This window comes from Varanus komodoensis, unplaced genomic scaffold, assembly GCF_004798865.1.
Source record: "Varanus komodoensis strain SLA01 unplaced genomic scaffold, ASM479886v1 scaffold1, whole genome shotgun sequence".
Classification (NCBI taxonomy): Eukaryota; Metazoa; Chordata; class Lepidosauria; order Squamata; family Varanidae; genus Varanus; species Varanus komodoensis.
In genome coordinates this window covers 64,928,384-64,947,170 of record NW_025335268.1, presented here as the reverse complement: position 1 = coordinate 64,947,170, position 18,787 = coordinate 64,928,384, and positions in this window count along the sequence as shown.

Below are 18,787 nucleotides of genomic sequence, written 5' to 3'. Positions count from 1 at the left end.
GGGTAGCAACTGCAGAGGCAATAGAACTCAGTGTTTCATTTAAGGTGTGGCTCAACTTTATTGGAGAGCTGATTTGTTTTAAAGAGATAAAATACATGTGTTAAGTTTTGACCTTTGAATCAGTATCTGTCTATCTTTCTACCTACATGTTCCAGCAAGATCATACAATTGTAAAATCAATACTAAATCCAGTTGTAAAAAATCCTATGTTTTGTGTGTTTGTATGTGTACACTTCACACCTGTACATCTATGGAACCAAGCTCTGATTCTACCTCTGCAACCACTCCTTCACAGCATCCAGAGATTTGGCAACCAAGGACTGTGTTGCTTCATGGAAATACCTTAGAACCTTTCATGTCTCCAACATCTGGGGAGAAGAAACTGCATGGGGGTAGCTGAGAAGTTCATTGACTCCTACAAGGTGACTGGTCAGGAAATGTCCAACCATTGACACAAATGAAGCACATCTGAGTACCATACAAAGGCAATATGTTCGCAGCTTGCATACTGACCACCAGGTGGTGAATGATAACTCCATGCCTGGAAATAACATCATTGCATGCCCTTATCATACTGTGCTATAATATAGTGATGATGCTGCAATCAGATGGAAAGGTTTTAGCTAAGGCATGAAAACTGTGTATATTCGACTTACTTTCAGATACTGACAACATAAACCCAGATCCTGTGGAAGAACATATTCAGTCAAGCTAATCATATGTGAGTGAATGTGTGTTGTACCTATGAGCAAATGTTTGGGGTTCCTGCACACATTCAGTATTTAGCACGTCCTTTCCTAAATGCTAAGCATTGGATACTGTGCTTACTTGGAGAAATATCTATTCCTCACATCTACCTTGTGTTCCCCTCTTTCTTCAGTACTGTGTACCTTTGCCCATATCAAAAGCAACACTTATTTAATATTATTGGCTATAAACAAAATTTTCTTTCTTCATGATGTTCTTGCAGTGATGGCTGGAAAGACTTATTTAGGATTGTGGCGTATGAGGGAGTACCTGCTAGTGTTCACATATGAACATCCCAGAAATGTTACATTTCTTTTCCCGCAAAGAGAGGCCTTCTTGTTTTGTGAGTACTGGATTGTGGGGTGGATAGTCAGATTTCAAAGAGTCTCAGTTGACCCACACTTTCTTTTTCCATGAGTTAACTGGTCCTTTGAATTATTCACTGCTGCTATATTGATTCAAACCATAACATATGAACTTAGCTTTTCAGTTATTTTATTTTATTTATTTATTTAAGATATTTGTATGCTGTCCTTTGCAAGAGCCTCAGGACAGCTTACACAAATAAAATTCTGAGGTACATAAACAATAAATTGACAACCCACTCTGGCTGCAAATTAAAATATGGTAATAAAATTCAATATTAAAACTTATTAAAGTATCGTTTAAATAAAAAGGTCTTAACCTGGCACCAAAAAACATATAATGATGGTGCCAGGTGGATCTCTCTGGGGGAGCGCATTCCATAGTCGGGGCGCCACTGAAGAGAAGGCCCTCCTCTGGGTACTCTGTCTCCTAGTGTCTTTCACAGAGGGTTCCCGGAGGAGGGCTTCTGCTGCTGATCTCAGGGGCCAGGAGGGCAAATAGGGAGTTATCCCTTTACACACTTTCTATTCTAGCTATCTTGCCAATTAGGCTTTCATTCACTTGCCGTGATCACTGCCTCGCTCCCTAATATTTTGGTGAAGAGGAACAGAGTGCAGGATTCTCTTTAAAAGTTTTCTTAGATGCAGCTTTCTTTCTGTCTGTCAGTAATTCTTTAAGTTATGAAGTACAAACTAAGATCATGCTCTGTGTTCTTATTCCATAATATTACCACTTATTAACATATAACTGTAAGTAGGTTCTAGTAATATATTTCTCTTAATAAATGTTGTTATACTTTCTTAGTCAGAGATGTAAACAAACTATACGCACTGCTGTCATGTGTCTGTTAAACGGACCTTGTGCAAAGGCGTATGGGAAGGCATTAGGTAGAAAAGAATGTGCACACAGCAACTGAGAATCAGAGCGTACATATCCATCCAACTTATGTGATGGGTATATGGCTACATAAACCCAAATTTGTCATTTTATCATCAGTATATGCATAACGTCTCATGCTGCTGCTCCATACTAGGTAAAAGCAAGATAAGATGATCAAGGCATGTTTAATTAGCATGCTTGGATGCCAGTGAAGTCCGTCATGCTACTGAGTAGTTTTAATTTTTACCTGTTGCTTCTCTCCTCTTCTTCTCACTGAAATGCTTGGGCATTTGGGGAACCAACAGAGTAACACTGCCACCCGCTGCCCCATTTCAAACAGGTTAAACTATTAGATCAAATTTCCCAGAAGTAATCAGGCCATCACAGGTAGAGCTGGGACATCTTTATTAAGCTCCAAAATCTCTTCAGAGGGGGGAAGGCCTGCTTCAATCTGAACAAGATGGTGTGCGAAGTTTTACCTCCTGGACTACATGGGCTCCAGTCATACAGTTCCATCAGACCCCAGATCCTGTCATCCTCCTTCAGCTCTGCCCCTTCAGCAGCATCGCGGTAACTGATAAACTAGCAGTCACCTGAGTTCTGTGTGGAGGGCAGGCCGCGCTCTGTGCGCAGAACACCCTGCATCTCTGGCATGCGGAGGCTGGGAGGGCTCCAGCAGCTACTTACAATCCACCACACAATAAGCAACATCGAAATAGCCAAACTGTTAGGCACAGTGCCTCAAACATTTCATTCTTTTCCCCTTTGTCACAGCATTAATGTATTTTAAATGTGTTTGATGGAAAACCTTTGCATTTCTCTTACCACAAGGACATTGCTTTCATTTCGCTGATGCAGGAGTCATTAACATTCCTCTCATAACTGCCACTAGATGCAGATCATTTTATGCAATTTCTTTTTTAAGAACTGTACTGTCTTCAACCCCTAACATTAAGTATTTGGCATTTAACAGTGATGTTCAGTTAAATGTTTAATTGGTGCGTTTCTGCATTGCATTTTTGTTTGCTTGCTTTTGTTTTCAAGGCATCCCTTAAAACTGCAGTGTTTGAGTGTGTGCTACTTTTTGAGCACTGCATATTTTCCTTCTAGTCATTGGCATTCAACGTCCATGTGAAATGAGACATGAGGTGCTGCTGTGCTGTGCTATTAGAAATTACTGCACGGTCCTCTCATTTGAACCCACACCCGCCTGCCCAGTTCTGGACCTCTTGATATTTATAAATAATAAAAAGGAAAATTACTAGCTTTGCTCTGAAATACTCAGCAAATTACTAAGCACTGCTCTCACTCATGTAAAATTAATTCACAGGTCTGGTACTGGGCCTTGCTTCCTTATACGAAATTGCATTGTATCTCACATGCATTGAATATAGGGCTTAAGGAAAAAATCAATAAAAGAAATTAAATATATCTAGCCTCCCTCAAACAATAAAAAATCAATGCTCTTTTTAGCAGGTACCCTTAGAAGCAGGTTTATTTTCAACATTAATCTGGATACTAGTTTCACAGTAATTGATTTTTTTTTTATATACTTAAGCTGTCAAAAAGTATAACAAGCAATGATTACTTGTTATTTTCTAGATTCATAAAACAGACTTAATCTAAGGGGATTGTTCATTCATTCTCCCTTCCTTTCTACAGCACTGAGCTACGTTTGTCACTGGAACAATTGCAAATTGTTCATGAAATAATAGCAATATTAAAAAGAACATCCCCAACAATGCCTGCAAGTAAACTGATTTAAATAATTATGAATTTTGTGTTTGTGGATATAAAATATAAGTATGCAAACCCTCAGTATGTTGGCTGAAAAACTATATTTCTAAACAATTTGTCATGGCTGAACATCAAATATGGTGCACTGGACAAAAAGAGGAAACAAAAAGAAAAAGAATAGCATGGAGAACAGGTATGTTTTATGGGATTTTTATTATACACACAGCACATGTAAAACTCTTAAGCAGAGTTTAAGCAAAGCAAAGCCAGAGGCTCATGCTTTGCAGAGTACTAATATTATCCATAAACAAGGAATGAAGAATCCTCTTATTGACATAGTCTGCTACTAGCATGTATCTGAAATCATTGGCAGAATATATCGAATACCTTTGGTAGCAGAGCGGTACATACACCCACGTGTTCTGAAGCACAGCAAGTCATGAAACGAAGGATGCTGGCACAATTCTCCCACCCATCATTGGTCCAAGAACGCCAGAAGCAATAACTTCAAAATTCATATTGATACGAGCAAAGCCACACAGACAGAACATGACCAGGAGAGTTTGTTGCCTGAAGCAAAGAATCAACTGCCCTCTTCCTCTTCAGCCTTTGCATTCCACATGGAGATGCAGCCAGAACTGACAAATGCACATTACTTGAACCCTGATGATGGAAGGGTCTCTGATACCAAACCTGAGGGCAAAAGGCTAGTTGAGGGAGTGCAGAACAGGCTGTGTGGCAAGGAGGGGAATGTTCAGGGGCTGGGAAGGTAGGAAGGCAGGAAGGGCTGGAGTGCCATCACTCTTCTGGGCCAGCAGCAGTCAAGTAAGGCAGTGGCTTCCCTTTGGTGGGTCCTGGCATCACTTATAAAAAGGTAACCTGCTTCCAAAGTGGATGTGGGAGCCAGTATAGTCATTGCTATTGCCAGGAAGAGCCAGAAGATGCAGACTGCCCAGCGGCCCAAGAGGTGGACCCATGGCCATGGGAGCTAGTAAGGTATGAGGGTGCTGGAGCCTGGTTCCCAGGTAACTCATGTTTAGTGCTGAATATCCCCCCTCCCACCAAAAGAGGCCATGCTCCAGCCCAAGGAGCAAAATTGTGTCTGTGTGTATATGGATTTTTCTGATGTGGGAGCTGGAGCAGTTTAAAGAGCATCAGCTGGAGCAGAGAAACTGTTTCAGTCCCAATTGCCTTCTTATTTAATGGGAGTGAAGAAGAGTTGCATTTCATGTTTCCACACATTATTTAGGTTTAAGCAACTGTGATAGCCTATTGTCAGGGGAAAACATGGGGTATTCTGTACACAAATGTGTCAGCGAATGGCTGGAATATAAAAATGGACCCACAGAAGAGCTGACATGAAGTGGGTTGCTGGCGACTTGGCAAAGGGAAAAGCCATTCACAAGATGCTTGGCATATCACAATGCAACACAACACAATGGGTGGGGTTTGCCATCAGGACAAGCCATGGTGTTGTTTTGCAGAAGTTGGTCTGTCTTGTTCTCCAAACCCTGTCATGACATTTCCATGAAGTATGCTTGATCTTTACAAACAACGGTCTGTTCCAAAGCATGATCTCCCACCCCACTTCCAGAAGGACAGAGGCCTCTCTTGCTTGGGCAAGCACAGTTGGCAGTGCTCCTTTGTGCAATGCCCCTTCTGCCTCCCTCTCCAGACCTTCTGATGCCCCCTGCCACCAAGAGAGGCTTCCACCTTGCCAGTGCAGGACCCACCATCCCTTGCCCAGATGCAACTTTTGCTTCCCAGCAATAGTCCCACCCTGCTTCAGGCCTCAGCTGCCTGACCACATATTCCTCCAGCACCAGCAGCCCAGCCTATGTGCCCCCTGCAGTGAGTCAAGGATGGTATGGCCCAGAATTCTCTTGCATGGGGGCAGGGAGAGGACAATCAGTGCTGTGAGGTGTGTAGTTTGCCCCCTGGAAAGCAGTGTAGACTACATTCACCAGAGAAATGCAATTGGAACTGGAACGGGAGTAGGCAGTTATGGACCTTGCACCTCACTGTCCCTCATGCTCCAGCCCTGCTGTCCAGACAGCTGTGCCTCGGGTAGGAGGACGAGTGGGTGAAGCATGCCTTCTCTGATCTTGGCAAGATGGCGACTCACAGCCTTGCCAGCACAGGGCAAGCCCCTGAGGACATGACGCAGGGAATCAAGATGGCCCTCATCTCACATTTCTCACCTTTGGGCAGTGGGGGCACCTCACCAGGCCTGAGATAGAGCATGAAGGGAATGCTTGGTGGCAGGATGACCACCCCCCCCCCTTTGGAGTCTCGCCAGAAGTGGAAGCCAGCTCAGAAGCCCACAAGCAACAGGAGGAATTGCAATGGGTAGGCACATGGTTAGAGCTGGAGGAGCCGGGTCTGCAGGAAGGGTAGCTACAGGAGGCCTCAAGGATCTTCCACCCACAGGTATTCAGCATGCCTCACATTTTTGCAACAGAGTGCAGCTAGCAGGAATCTTGTCACTACCCTGGAACTGGATGGAGGAGGGATCCATGGAGTATTTCAGTGCATGAATGAGAAGGAGAACCATGCACTGGCTACATGTTTCTTGTGGAATATGGGCAGAGCTGTGCCTGCGAGCATGTGTGGTGCGCTGACGTTCAAGGGGATGTATTTCCCAGCCAGGGAGGGGAGTAGCCCGAAGTGGAGGGGAGGAACTGTGGGAGGGAGCGGAGTCAGCTGCAGCAGGGTGTGCTGGTGCACAGCAGAGGAGCCCACCAGGCACTGTGGTGGCTGGGGAAGAAGTGCAAAGCCTGGCGCAGAAGAATGGGAAGCCTCCCGTATCAAGGGGGAAGGGAGGCATGAGGAAGGGAAGATGGGCCTGTGTCATGCCAGAAATGGAACCAAAATCAGGGAACAGTGGCGGCTGGTTTCCAACAGGGCTGAGGAGTTCTGAAGGTTGTGTGTGTGTACGTGCATGCACACTTGGATACTTTCTAAAGCATCTTGGACCACGATCAATAATGTAAGAGAGGGTGGCATTGCATGTGAAGGTTGCTGGAGGAAGACTGGGAGCAGGGGATGCCTGGTGGACTGAAAGGCAAGCAAAGCTCTGCAAAGGAGGATTTTCAGAAGTAGTTTCTAGTCTGGGTTCAACAAATCTCTTTATTCATGCACAGAGACTCATCTCCCAGTGGCTGTATAGTGCTAGTTGTAAATCAGAAATAGCTTAGCTTGAAACAAATGAAGGGAAACCTCACTTCTGACACTCTGCATGTGATAGTGAAGGTGCAGATGAGGGGACGCTTCACAGGTGGTGCTGAAGGGAGATGATGATGCTGGGCAAGGCGCAGTGCACATCTGCCCACACAGATGTTCTCTGTGCGAATTACTATATTGGGGGAGTCGGCTAATTGATGGGTTTGTGGTTCTTGTGCAAAGTGAAGATCTTGCTAGATCTTCAGCAAGGGAGGGATGGGAGGAGAGGTAGAGAAAGGAGTGGACATGGGGGTGAAGAGCTTTCAATGTTCAGAAGGGTCACAGCAGAAATTAGGGGTGTTTGAGATTAGGATGGTCAGGGAAGTGTGTTCCATTTTCACCACTTGCCACAATTCAGAGAACGATAGCGAAGTAATTCAGTGATGGCATTACCTGATCTGCCCGAATCTAAAAGCAAAGCATTCTGCAAAACAGTATGACAGAGACAGACAGACTATGTTGAAAAGCCCCTGTGAATCTATCCGCATTGCATTACATCCTTTTTTCATCATAGGCTGGGTTCACATGTCATGACAAGCAACCCCGTGTGGTTTCCATGGTGTAAGTCTTTGTTTGCCTTGATGCACCAGAACGAGAAGCCATTTTATGCTAGTATGGTTCCCACTCTTCTTGCTCAGTCCTCCAGCTGTTGTCAAATATCCAGTCAGCCACTGGATTCCACCCTGGATGGCTGTAGAAGCTTTTGCAGCAACTGTCACCCTTGATGGAGTACTCAGTGGTGGCTGCATGCCAGTATCATGGAAACCACAATGCAAGCTTTGAATGACAAGAGAAACCAGGATGATGTGGAAACCATAGATCTTATCATGGTTTCTGAAAACACATCCACACCCACAAATGTGTTACACTGAAATATTTAATTAATTAATTAATTTCTATACCGCCCCACTGGACCCTTTACAGACATCATTGCAGGGTTTGGATGACGCAGCTGATCACCCTGCAGAAGAAACCACCATAGCTTGTTCTGTCGTGTAAACCCACCCACAGTTCTCCTAATATTGGAACTAACCATTTCAGCACCACTGACCTTGATAAGCCAGAGAGGTTTTTCATTCATGCACATAGACTCATTCCAGAAATTCTGGCACAAGCTGCAACTGGAGCACACCCATCCTGTGTTTATTCTACACACTGAACTGAGATCCTATATATATACTTACTCTCCTGGGATTAAACCAGATTTAAAAAACAGGACCTATTTCTGAGATGCACCAATAGGATCATTCTCTTAATTTGCAGTCCTGTGCATGTTTATCTAGTAATATACCTCTGGAAATCAAAGGGACTCACATACAGATAAGCATACCCTGGATGGAGCTTCAGAAATATTGGTAAAAAGCATGAGTCTGCTTGAATAATAAATTGAACTGAATTTCCCAGATCCTACCCTGGCCCCTAACTTGTATCATTCCTGTTTAGTTCTATTCTTGTATGAACTGATTTCCCATACTTCGGGCACCTTAGATAATTGGGCACCCAGCAACAAAATTCTGGTTCTTTTTCCTTTGCTCATACTACAGCCTTTGTCTACATGCCATTATGGAGACGGCTGTAGCCCATGCAGGAGTCCTGGCTTAAGGTAAATCAGTGGCTCTACAAGCAGAAGGCCCCAGATCCAGTCCTCTGGCACTCCATATAGGGCAGAAAAGCTTCTGTCTGAAGCCCTGGAGAACCACTGCCCCTTGGTGTTGGCAAAACTGAGCTACCCGTCGATGGACCAATGGTCTGATTCTTTCTAAGGTGGCTTGCTGTGTTACTGGTAGATACAGAGGCAACTTTGGACAGCAACACTGGTGGGGTGTGGGGTTAATGAGAAGAAACCTGCCTAACCACACTCACTTCCTTTCACATCTGGGAATCTTCCACACAGGAAGGTTCCTTCTCTGACTTCCCTGACTTTCCATGAGTCAATGAGTGCCTGGCTGGCTCTCTTCCAGCCATGTGGATTCCCATGGACTCTAGTGGACTATACGCTGTATGAACTGCATGTTTTGTGAGTAAAATAAAACCCTTTTGTTGATATTAGTCTGGATTACACTTAATCCTAAAGAAATTTTCAGGGTCCTAACAGACAATATGGTAAACAGCTTTGCGGCTGAGTAAGTTAATAGTAAAGTGTCTGTGTGCCTCTGCTAGGAAATGCCTGTCTCTTTCCCAACAGGTCCTACCTGAGTAACTCCTTTTAGCATCCATCACTACTCCCAGTCTCTTAATATCAGCTCTTCACAATCCCCAGGAGTTTCTGGGGTTTCACCAGTGCCCAGAAGCATAGCCTCTGGATAACTAGATTGCACTGCAAGTCTAATCCTGAAAGCCTGCCAGCTTTCAGGTCTCCTAGACAGCCATATGAATGCTAGACAATTTGTAAGCATGTGGAGGTTTTATTATCATAAACTTGCTTCCCATAAATAATTGTGGCAGCCAGAGCTGAAGCCAAGCTCATATATTATCATAACAGAGAAAGGCACAGACTTTTTTTCAGTAACAACAGCCTACGCAATGCTATACATAGCATCTAAATGCATGGATCTTAGCAGTGGGATGGTGGTAAGCAATCTATTTGCTGGGAAATTGCCATGGGCCAGCCCAGATGCAGGAAATGTTTAATAGGGCCACAGGTGCATTAAAATGTATGCTGGGAGATTTTCAAAAACTGAAAAAGAACATGACACTGTAAGTATGTAACAAACCCCTTCACCCTCATAAACACATGCACACACACACACACACACACTTAATTTATCCTCTCTTGATAGATACCCAACCTTCTACCTTTGTCCTGTGCCTTTTTCCCAAGCAACCCATTGCAAGCTTTCGTTAACTCCCATGCACTGGCTGTTGAATCGCATTTTACAATTAACTGAGAACAACTCAGTGATCAGTGGTCTTTCATGATACTCTTGTATCCATCAGGACCCTTTCTTTGTCATAGGCATTATGGAGACAGATTGCTAGGCCAAACTGTTCCCAAAGCAGACAATTAAATGAATACAGCCACCCTCCAAATGCTTGCACATGCACACGAAGGCACATGGATGGGAGTCTCATTCAACTTATTTACTTCAAAGTAATGGACACATGAGTTTAAAATCTAAGACTCTTGGCTTCAGAGCATTGTAATTATGTTTCTACAATCCTCATCATGTTTACACGGAGGTGTCATTGGCTTGTCTCTACCTCTTCTTTCTAATAAGAATATAAGAAGAGTCTTGCTAGATCAGACCAAAGTTCCATCTATTCCAGCGATCTAGTCAGACAGTGGCAAAACAGCCGGTCACAGGGTCCCACAAGCAGAAGTTGAAGTTCTTCCCGCTGAAGTTTCCCAAAGGCAAACTGCTTCTGACACTGGAGGCAGCATATAGCCACCAGAAGCCATGAAGCTCACAGAATGACGCTGGGCCATTCACTCACTCTCAGCCAAACTTACCTCGCAGGAGTGTTGCTGCAAGAATAAAAATGGATTGGAGATCTACGTAAGCCACCAGTAGTTCTTCCCAACTGGAAAAAAATACAGGATATAAATGTAGAATAGAATAGAATAGATTCAAGATAGCACATGAGATCCACAACTGCCACACCAGGCAGGAAAATATCTATGGAGTCTACAAAACCATCATAAACCCAGTGCATGAGCTTGTCTAATGATCGTCTACTACGACAACCTGCTCCCACTTCCAATGGTCTGAAGAAACCTTCTTGGTCCAGGAGAATATTTGCTGAAGAAATGATTCCCTTTAAAGGAATTCCCTTTAAAGGAATAATTTCAGTCTTCCTTGGAATGATGCCCTCTTTCCCTGAGACACCTATTTTTCATGACAGCAGAGGAGTTATTCCCCAGAGACAGAGATGCCTCTATTCCTTCTCAGAAGGTCTCATCCACCAGCACCTGTGTCTTGCTTAGTGTCTTCAGATCAGCAACCTTGGCTTACTTGTTTCCTGAGAACCAGGGACTCATTACACCGAGAACACACCCATGACTTCTTTCCAGCTGTCAGTCATATGTTTGACCCTCAGTGCCATACCACTCACTGGATAGATCCCAAACTCGTGTTGGTATTTAGCAAAGAACCTGTGCATTAGCCAAGTATTTCTAGAACCACCTCTCCCAGTTGCTTCCTTTACTGCTACGTAAATTATCCTTTCCAGCGTGATCTCTGGCATTTTCTCTATCCCAATCATCTGATTAGGTTATGGCTTCTGTGTAATCTATGATATGACACAAATCACACTGGTAGTGTTAAATAAAGGTTAAATATCAATAGCAGTATAGTATCCTTCATTTCTGATTAACTACATTATCATTACTTTAATGCACCAAATATTAATATTTTATTCATGCATGCAGGGTTGAGATTTTATTTTGACAGGGTGGCTATATTTCTACATGCATGGAAAGCATTCTTTAAAAAAAATGTAAAAAAAATTCCTGGTGCCTTTAAAAATAATGTTCTCACAAGAGAGAATAAAAATGAAAATAATGTTACAGCCAAGATAACTTAATTTAGGAAAAGGTATATGAAAGACAATGAAGATTCGGAACTTTCAGAAGATTTTTTCTCCTTTTTCTGAAGGGGATGGTATAACTTTGTGTCTTGCCATAGCAGGTTCTTGGACCTAATGGCCTTCAGGCCCTTTCCAATTTATGAGGATTTGATTCTATGATTTTAAGAATGATCTTCCTCCCAATTCTTCAATTAAACATAGATCTGGAAATACCTCATGCCATATCAAATCAAGCATCCTCTCAGAAACAAATACTATTAATGGTTATTCACATTAACAGCCAATCAGCCTTATCCTGCTTACTTTAGGGTTAGGAGCTGAGCTGGTTCAGTGCTAGCTATTCAGACAACAGGGGCTAAGATAATTGTATCAAATGGGACTTACTGGCAGTCAGCTTGTTATCATGCCATGGAAATCCCTCTGAAATTAGGTTTAAATAACTTCAAACCAGATGGATGACACATCACACATACACCTGAGTACACAGAGCAGTGTTGACTTTGGATTCCATGGTGGCTGTCAGGATATATTGTGTGAAGTACACCTGAGGAATATGCAAAATTTGCTTCTTCATAAATAGCAACAGGGAAATACAGTTGTGTTTGCAAGGACTTGTAGATCTTTTGGCTTTCATCACCAAAATATGAGCATATTCCATCGATCTGAGTTGAACTTCTTCCACATCAATAGAACAAATTCTAGGATATGATCCTGACAACACTACATCAGGAGGATTATTTCAAATGTCCAAAGTTAACATATATTTTCAAATGAGCCTTATGCATGTGTTTAACTGGTGGTATGTAGAACAAAGCTATGAAGGTGCATCTGGGTACAAGCATAAACCCCACCCCAATGTCTCCATGTGCATTACAGTTTGTTGGACCTTTGCACCATGTATGCATTTACAGAGATACCATAACAACTAGCATACAAACACCTGCATAAGGCTACTTTCGTGCCCTCTTTCCAAACTGTCTAGCAACATTTGATTGTTCATTGGTAGGGCCTGATGAATCATGCTATTTAATGTCTTTTACAGTTTCATAAGTGGTCTGCATTGTGCCATTCCCATATCAGTCTATGATCTTTGGTTGCTTGGTTTTGTTTTTTAATGAAGAAAAATGCACATCATCTTGGAACATATTTCTCACAAAACAGTTTTTTTTGGTTTGAGTTTATTCTAAACTATGCATTTAAAGATTGTGCAATATGCATTTTGGTTCATTCTATTCATCAAGAATTCTTTCACAAAATCCAGGGAAGTGAAAAAATGAAAAGATAAAGTATGTTACAACCTGCAAATTAGACCTGTAATGTGGATCATAGATTCATAGAATAATAGAGTTGGAAGGGGCCATAAAGGCCATCAGGTCCAACCCCCTGCTGTTGCATGACACCAAGTCACACCATCCCACTCAGATGGCTGTCCAGTTTCTTTTTGAACATCTCCAATGTGTGAGAGCCCAGCACCTCTCTAGGCAGCTGGTTCCACTGTTGTATTGCTCCGACAGTGAGCAAATACTTGATATCTAGCCTGAATCTCGGTTGTTGCAACATGAGTTGATTATTCCATGACCTACACTCTGGTATCAGTGAGAAAAGATCTTGTCCTTCCTCTTTGAGACAGCCTTTCAGGTACTTGTAGAGTGCTATCATATAACCCCTCAGTCTTCTCTTCTCAAGTTAGAACATACCCAATTCTCTGTCTCACCTCATAGGGCAGTGTTTCCAAACCCTGGATCATTTTTGTTGCCCTCTTCTGGACCCAGCTAATTTTTCTGCATCTTTCTTAAATCTTGGTGTCCATAACTGGACACAGTACTCCAGATGTGAATTATGTGATCAGATCACATGTGAAGGGGAAAATAATAATATTTGAGCATTCCTACTCAGTAGACACAGGATTCTGCACTAGATGTACCTACACCAGATGGGTAAGTCTTTTCTAATGTTCTTATATCATCAGGACATATTCAGTAAAATATTTATTTATGTATTTATTTATTTGGATTCTAGACCACCCCATTAGCCATACAACAACAAAGTACAAAATAAAATGCAAAATAGAGTAAAATACAGATTAAAATACAATACAAAACAACAATTACAAATAAAAAAATAAATGCAACGTAAGATGCACAAAATGTATAGATGTGCAATTTGTACTGCAGGATCAGATGCTGACAATGTGGTTCCACTTTTGGGTACAGTTCTCTCTTAACAGCCAAGCTGCTCTTTTTGTATGACTGGCTGCTTGGATGGTTTTTCAGGGTATGACTGCCTGTTTCTATAATCTTCTTCTAGTAAGAACTTAGGACAGCATCCTGGCCTTATGCAGGCACTCGCTCCCTACTTCTGATTTTCACGAGCCACCTAAAGTTATCCCACAGAGAAATAATATTGATTCTCTTTCTTCTCAGCTTTCTCTTAGTCTTTTTCAAAATGCCACACACCAACCTGCAAAACTTCTCCCTCTCTTTCCACAGACTAACCCTTCTCTCCTCATTAAGACTAGCACCAAGTAACTACTGCACAGGTCTTTAACAATAACAAAACAAGTCTTGAGACTATCCATATAAATTGTGGCTTTGCATTGGCCGTGCAAAGGAAATACCACTCTACAGCAATACTTATATGCAGGGGTTGTCGTTGTTGTGTTGGCATGGATCCTTAGAAGTATGGGTGCGTGTTTATTCTTGTTTATGTTTTTATTACCCTTTTCCTATTACAAATGAATGCCATTACAATCCAAATAGTTTCAAGGAAAAATATATTATTGAAATAGTTGGAGCAGACATGTGAACTACCTGCTGAAGTGACAAACTAAATGCCTCTATTCAGCTAGCAATGGCAGCATCTCTGTGTTTCCACTGTTTGACACAATGATGGATTATTTATTTACTGAGCAGCATTGGTGGCCAGAAAATCTGATTTCCATGCTTGCAAATCCATGAAACCTCAGCCACTGAACAGCTTCTTTTACATGTGGCAAAGGTCACCTATCAAGGGATTTTCTCACGTTTTGTGTGATTGGTCATGCCTCATTTCCTGCAAGAAAATATGATTTCCCCAAAGTGGGTAAGTCTGAAGAAACTCACAAAGACCTGGAAAGATATTTCCTCTCTGTTTGTGTGATAAGGTGTAAAATAAGGAGACAAACCTATAGGGAGCAACAAGCAAAGGTTTGTAGCTAGAAACCATATTTAATCCTATCATTAAGAAACTCTAAAAGTTCCCCAGATATCAGACCAATGCAGAAATTAGACTTTTCACCTTGTCACTTAACCTTGCAGATTTGAACATGTTTAATAACTTCTGCTGTATATCTTCTCTACATTCATGCTTTGGTAATGAGCATTTGATACCCAATACAATTAGGACAGAGAAAATCCCATAAACGGCTAGGCCAGACATTTTTCCTAGTCACCCATGAAGCTCGCACCAAATATTCCTTTTTTAGTTTCACTAAAATAGTTTTACTATTGGCCACTGTTTTTTACTGCATCACTCATTTAATTTGTTTTGTAAGCCGTCCCGAGGCGTTTTGCAAATGGGGCAGGATAGAAATGTTTTAAATAAATAATAATAAATAATTTGCATAGGCTAACCTTTGGCACTACAATCTCTGGCATGCCCACACTCATGGTTGCTGTGAAGTAGAGGGACAAATCAGAGAGGTGGCCCATGTTTCAATGGCTAAACACATGCTTTCCAATATTTCCAAATCTGCTCCCTTGTGGTTCTTCAGCAGCTATTTCTCTCCAGAAGTGGGTCATGCATGCACCAAGATTGCACCCAAAGGCTTTTCTTCAGATACGTGCTTGAAACAACTGAATCTTCAGTGTCCTGCTCCAAGCTCAGAGATACACTCACAGTGCAAACAGCTTCTGTACTGGTCTCAGTGAGGAATGATGATCCAACCTTAAAACTTATTCAAATAAGGTCCGCATAAAAGAGGAGGCTCCAGGATCCCACTGGAATCCAAGGAGGTCCTGAATTTGTGGTGCAGATGCCAAACATAAATCCAGACATACATGCCATGTGCCAATGTAACAATGAAGGGGAAAAGTATTTGCTTCATTTTGTCAGTTCTAAACTGGCATGGTAGCAAGAAATGACAGAGACTTAAGAGAGTGAAGAAGTTGGCCAAATGGAAGGTGCTTCCCAATGTAAAAGATATTGTCCATGTAACTCACATTGACTTTTAACTGTATCAATGTTCCTAAGAGAAGAATATATCTGGTTCTCCCGCACACAGCATGCGAAGAAGAAATGTTACTGAAAGGTTTATGACTTTCCTACAGTATGAGCTGTAGGAAAAGATACATGAATTGCTGAATATCTGAACTAGACAATAGCAAGAGTAATAGAGGTACATTGGCATTCCAAGGAGATACATTAGCATAAATTCTTCAGGGAAAATTGTAATGCTTAATAAATCTAGAACAGGGTGTTAGGCAATTTTTGTTCCTGATGAAGATGACTAAGCAGAATTTTAAACACAAAACAGTCCTATGCTTTTCTTTTTGTTTTCCCTTTCCTACAGGTACTGTCCTGCCTTTTGCTGTACCTATATTTTGGCCCTTCCCTATTTCTGAATATATTGGGAGATCAACATATTCCATCCAAAAATGTAGTCCAAAAATAAAAACTTTAAAGTCCTAGGCCACAGATGAAATGAAACCCAAACGAAGTAGTTAAGTACAATTGCAGTTAAGTGTCTTGCCATGAATGGCCCTTTCTGAGAAGTCAGCCTTCTGCTGGAATAGCCAGTGAAATACAAATGTTACATCTCCACTGGCTGGCTACACTAGATTAGGCAGACAGACAGAGAAAGAGAGACCACGGGGGTGGGGGAGGCTTCCCTAGGCTATGGGCAAGAAGATGTATGTGTAGCTGAAAGCGGCCTTGGGCAAAGGAACCAGCAGGCATAAGGCCAACCGCATGATTTTGCATGACTGGGGAAACATCAGAGTTCGGAACTAGGGTTACGGCAGAGAAACATCGATGTCTATGAGCAGCAGCACTGAAAAATGTTGCCCTACTGTGTTTTGCACTTGCATTCCTAATCAGAAATATCTCCCTCTGGGAAATAAAATTATGACTTCGAGAGAGTGCAAGTGCTTGATATTTGCAATAAATAAACAAAGCAGAGTGGAAGATGAGTTCTGATATCAATCAGTCCTAATCATGGTGCACAGTATCAAAGATTGCAGACTTTGTGTCCTTGCACATTTGAAATGCCCCAATTCAAATGTCTCTAGGTCATTCCTTTCAGAATAAAAACCATTTTCACTTGGCTTCAGAGAGAAAATGCACAATGCCTTGACTGATGGACAATATAAGAATTAAAATACCTTAAAATGTTCTATTGCGCATAAAAATATCTTCTGAAGCTTTCCTGATTATGTATGGAAATATGTAAATTCTGCCATATTCCTGAAGCCTAAATCAAGCAATAATAGATCAAAAATAAATGTGGATGTGTAGTCGATATTTCTATTTTTTATTTATTGAAAGTATATATGTATCACCTGAATCATGCAATAATAATGTGTACAACATTTCAAATTACAGGGTTCTGTAAGACTTAAAGCTGTTAATAGCAGGAACATGACTGGATAAACTAATACTTTTTAATACCATCAAAAACAAATGTATTTCACAGTCCTGCACTCTCTAAATGGTGGGCAGCACCACAGAGAAGGCCCATTGCCATGTTGCCCCAGTTAAGGGTAGTAATTATTTCAGTTCAGTTCATTTGTACACTAATTTACCAAAATACGCCAAGTTGTTCATGTTTGAAAAAAAAAGTGTTTGATAGTTGCAAGAAAAATTAAAAAGCAGATTCATCTGCTGGAACTCTGCAAGATGTGGTTTAGATAACACCATCCCTGAAACTGATCATAATCTAACCCAGTGTAAGTTGTTTCGAGCTTTATATGTCAGGTTAAATACCTTGATCCTGGTCTGGTAGTATACTGGCAACCAGTGCAGCTCTTTAAGCACAGGTATTACATGAGCACAGCATGTTACTCCACTCAGTAGTTTGGCTGCAGCATTCGGTGTTAGCTGCAGCTTCTGAATCAGTCTCAAGGACAGTCGTAAATAGTGTGCATTGTAAAGTTCCCAGTTGCAAAGTTCCCAGTATGTGCATCACAGTGACTAAGTTATCCCTGATACTGGTAGAACGCACTCCGTGTGACATTCTAAGCTCTCCACATTTTCCTGGCCCAAGGAATCCAGGCAAACACATGGATCTTACAAAAAAGCTTTGGCTATCCCAGAAATACTTCTTGGCAACCCATCTAAGATGTAGTGAGAACTATCTATCAATACAGCCATCTCCGTCTATGTTCTGCTTAGTTCCTCAGAGTTAAACTCTACTTTTTGCCATGTTTTGATTTCTTTAACTGAGAACTATGTGGCATTGTATACTATGCTTGTTGGTTTTTCAACCACTTCTCTCAACAAACTTTAAAATACTTTTCTAGTATTCCTCTGCTTCACTGAGGTGTGGCATATGTCAGTACTGCCAATGGCATTAAATGGGTTGTCCTTACATCATGCGTGTGCTTATAGAATGCCTCTCAGGCAGAATCCTGCACTCACGATTCATTTTCATTTGCTGCTGCTGTTGCTGCTGCTGCTCTCTCTGTGTGTCCATGTACACAGTGTGTTTTATCAACAATGGAAAGCAAAACTTTTCATTCCGATAAGAACTCTCAAAAAATAAATTCCAGGAGAGAAAACCACTATAGAGTAAAAATCAAGAAGTTGGATACAAATTAAAATGAGTAAACTTTGTAGTGCAAAATCATAGATCATGTAAGCTATTTCTCTTGCTAAGCTAAAAATGACAGATCCATGTAAGTACTGCATTTGTATAGAAAGACTGGGGAGAACACACACACAAGTTTCCAATTTACATTTGCTATATTCTTCAAGGATTTGCTCATGATTTGGATATTTACAAAGTAATGGTTTATTTATTTTGACTATAAATTATGTAAATGAATGTGTCATGCAATTTATTTCATTGGCAGTTCTTAGGAATAAACATAATTTTATAAGTAAAGATGAACTGTTATTGGAGTGGAACTGCCTTGGATCCACCTTAATTAATCTGGAATTAATGTCATGACACTTCCTGGTTGCATATTCTATTTCTATAATAGATCACAACTGCTAGGCATTTCCCTTTCGTGATCCACTGGCAAGATGAAGGGAACATGAAGAGAGCCAGTTGAAGAGAGCCAATGTGGCGTAGTGGTGAAGAGCATGGGACTGGGACTCAGACGATCTG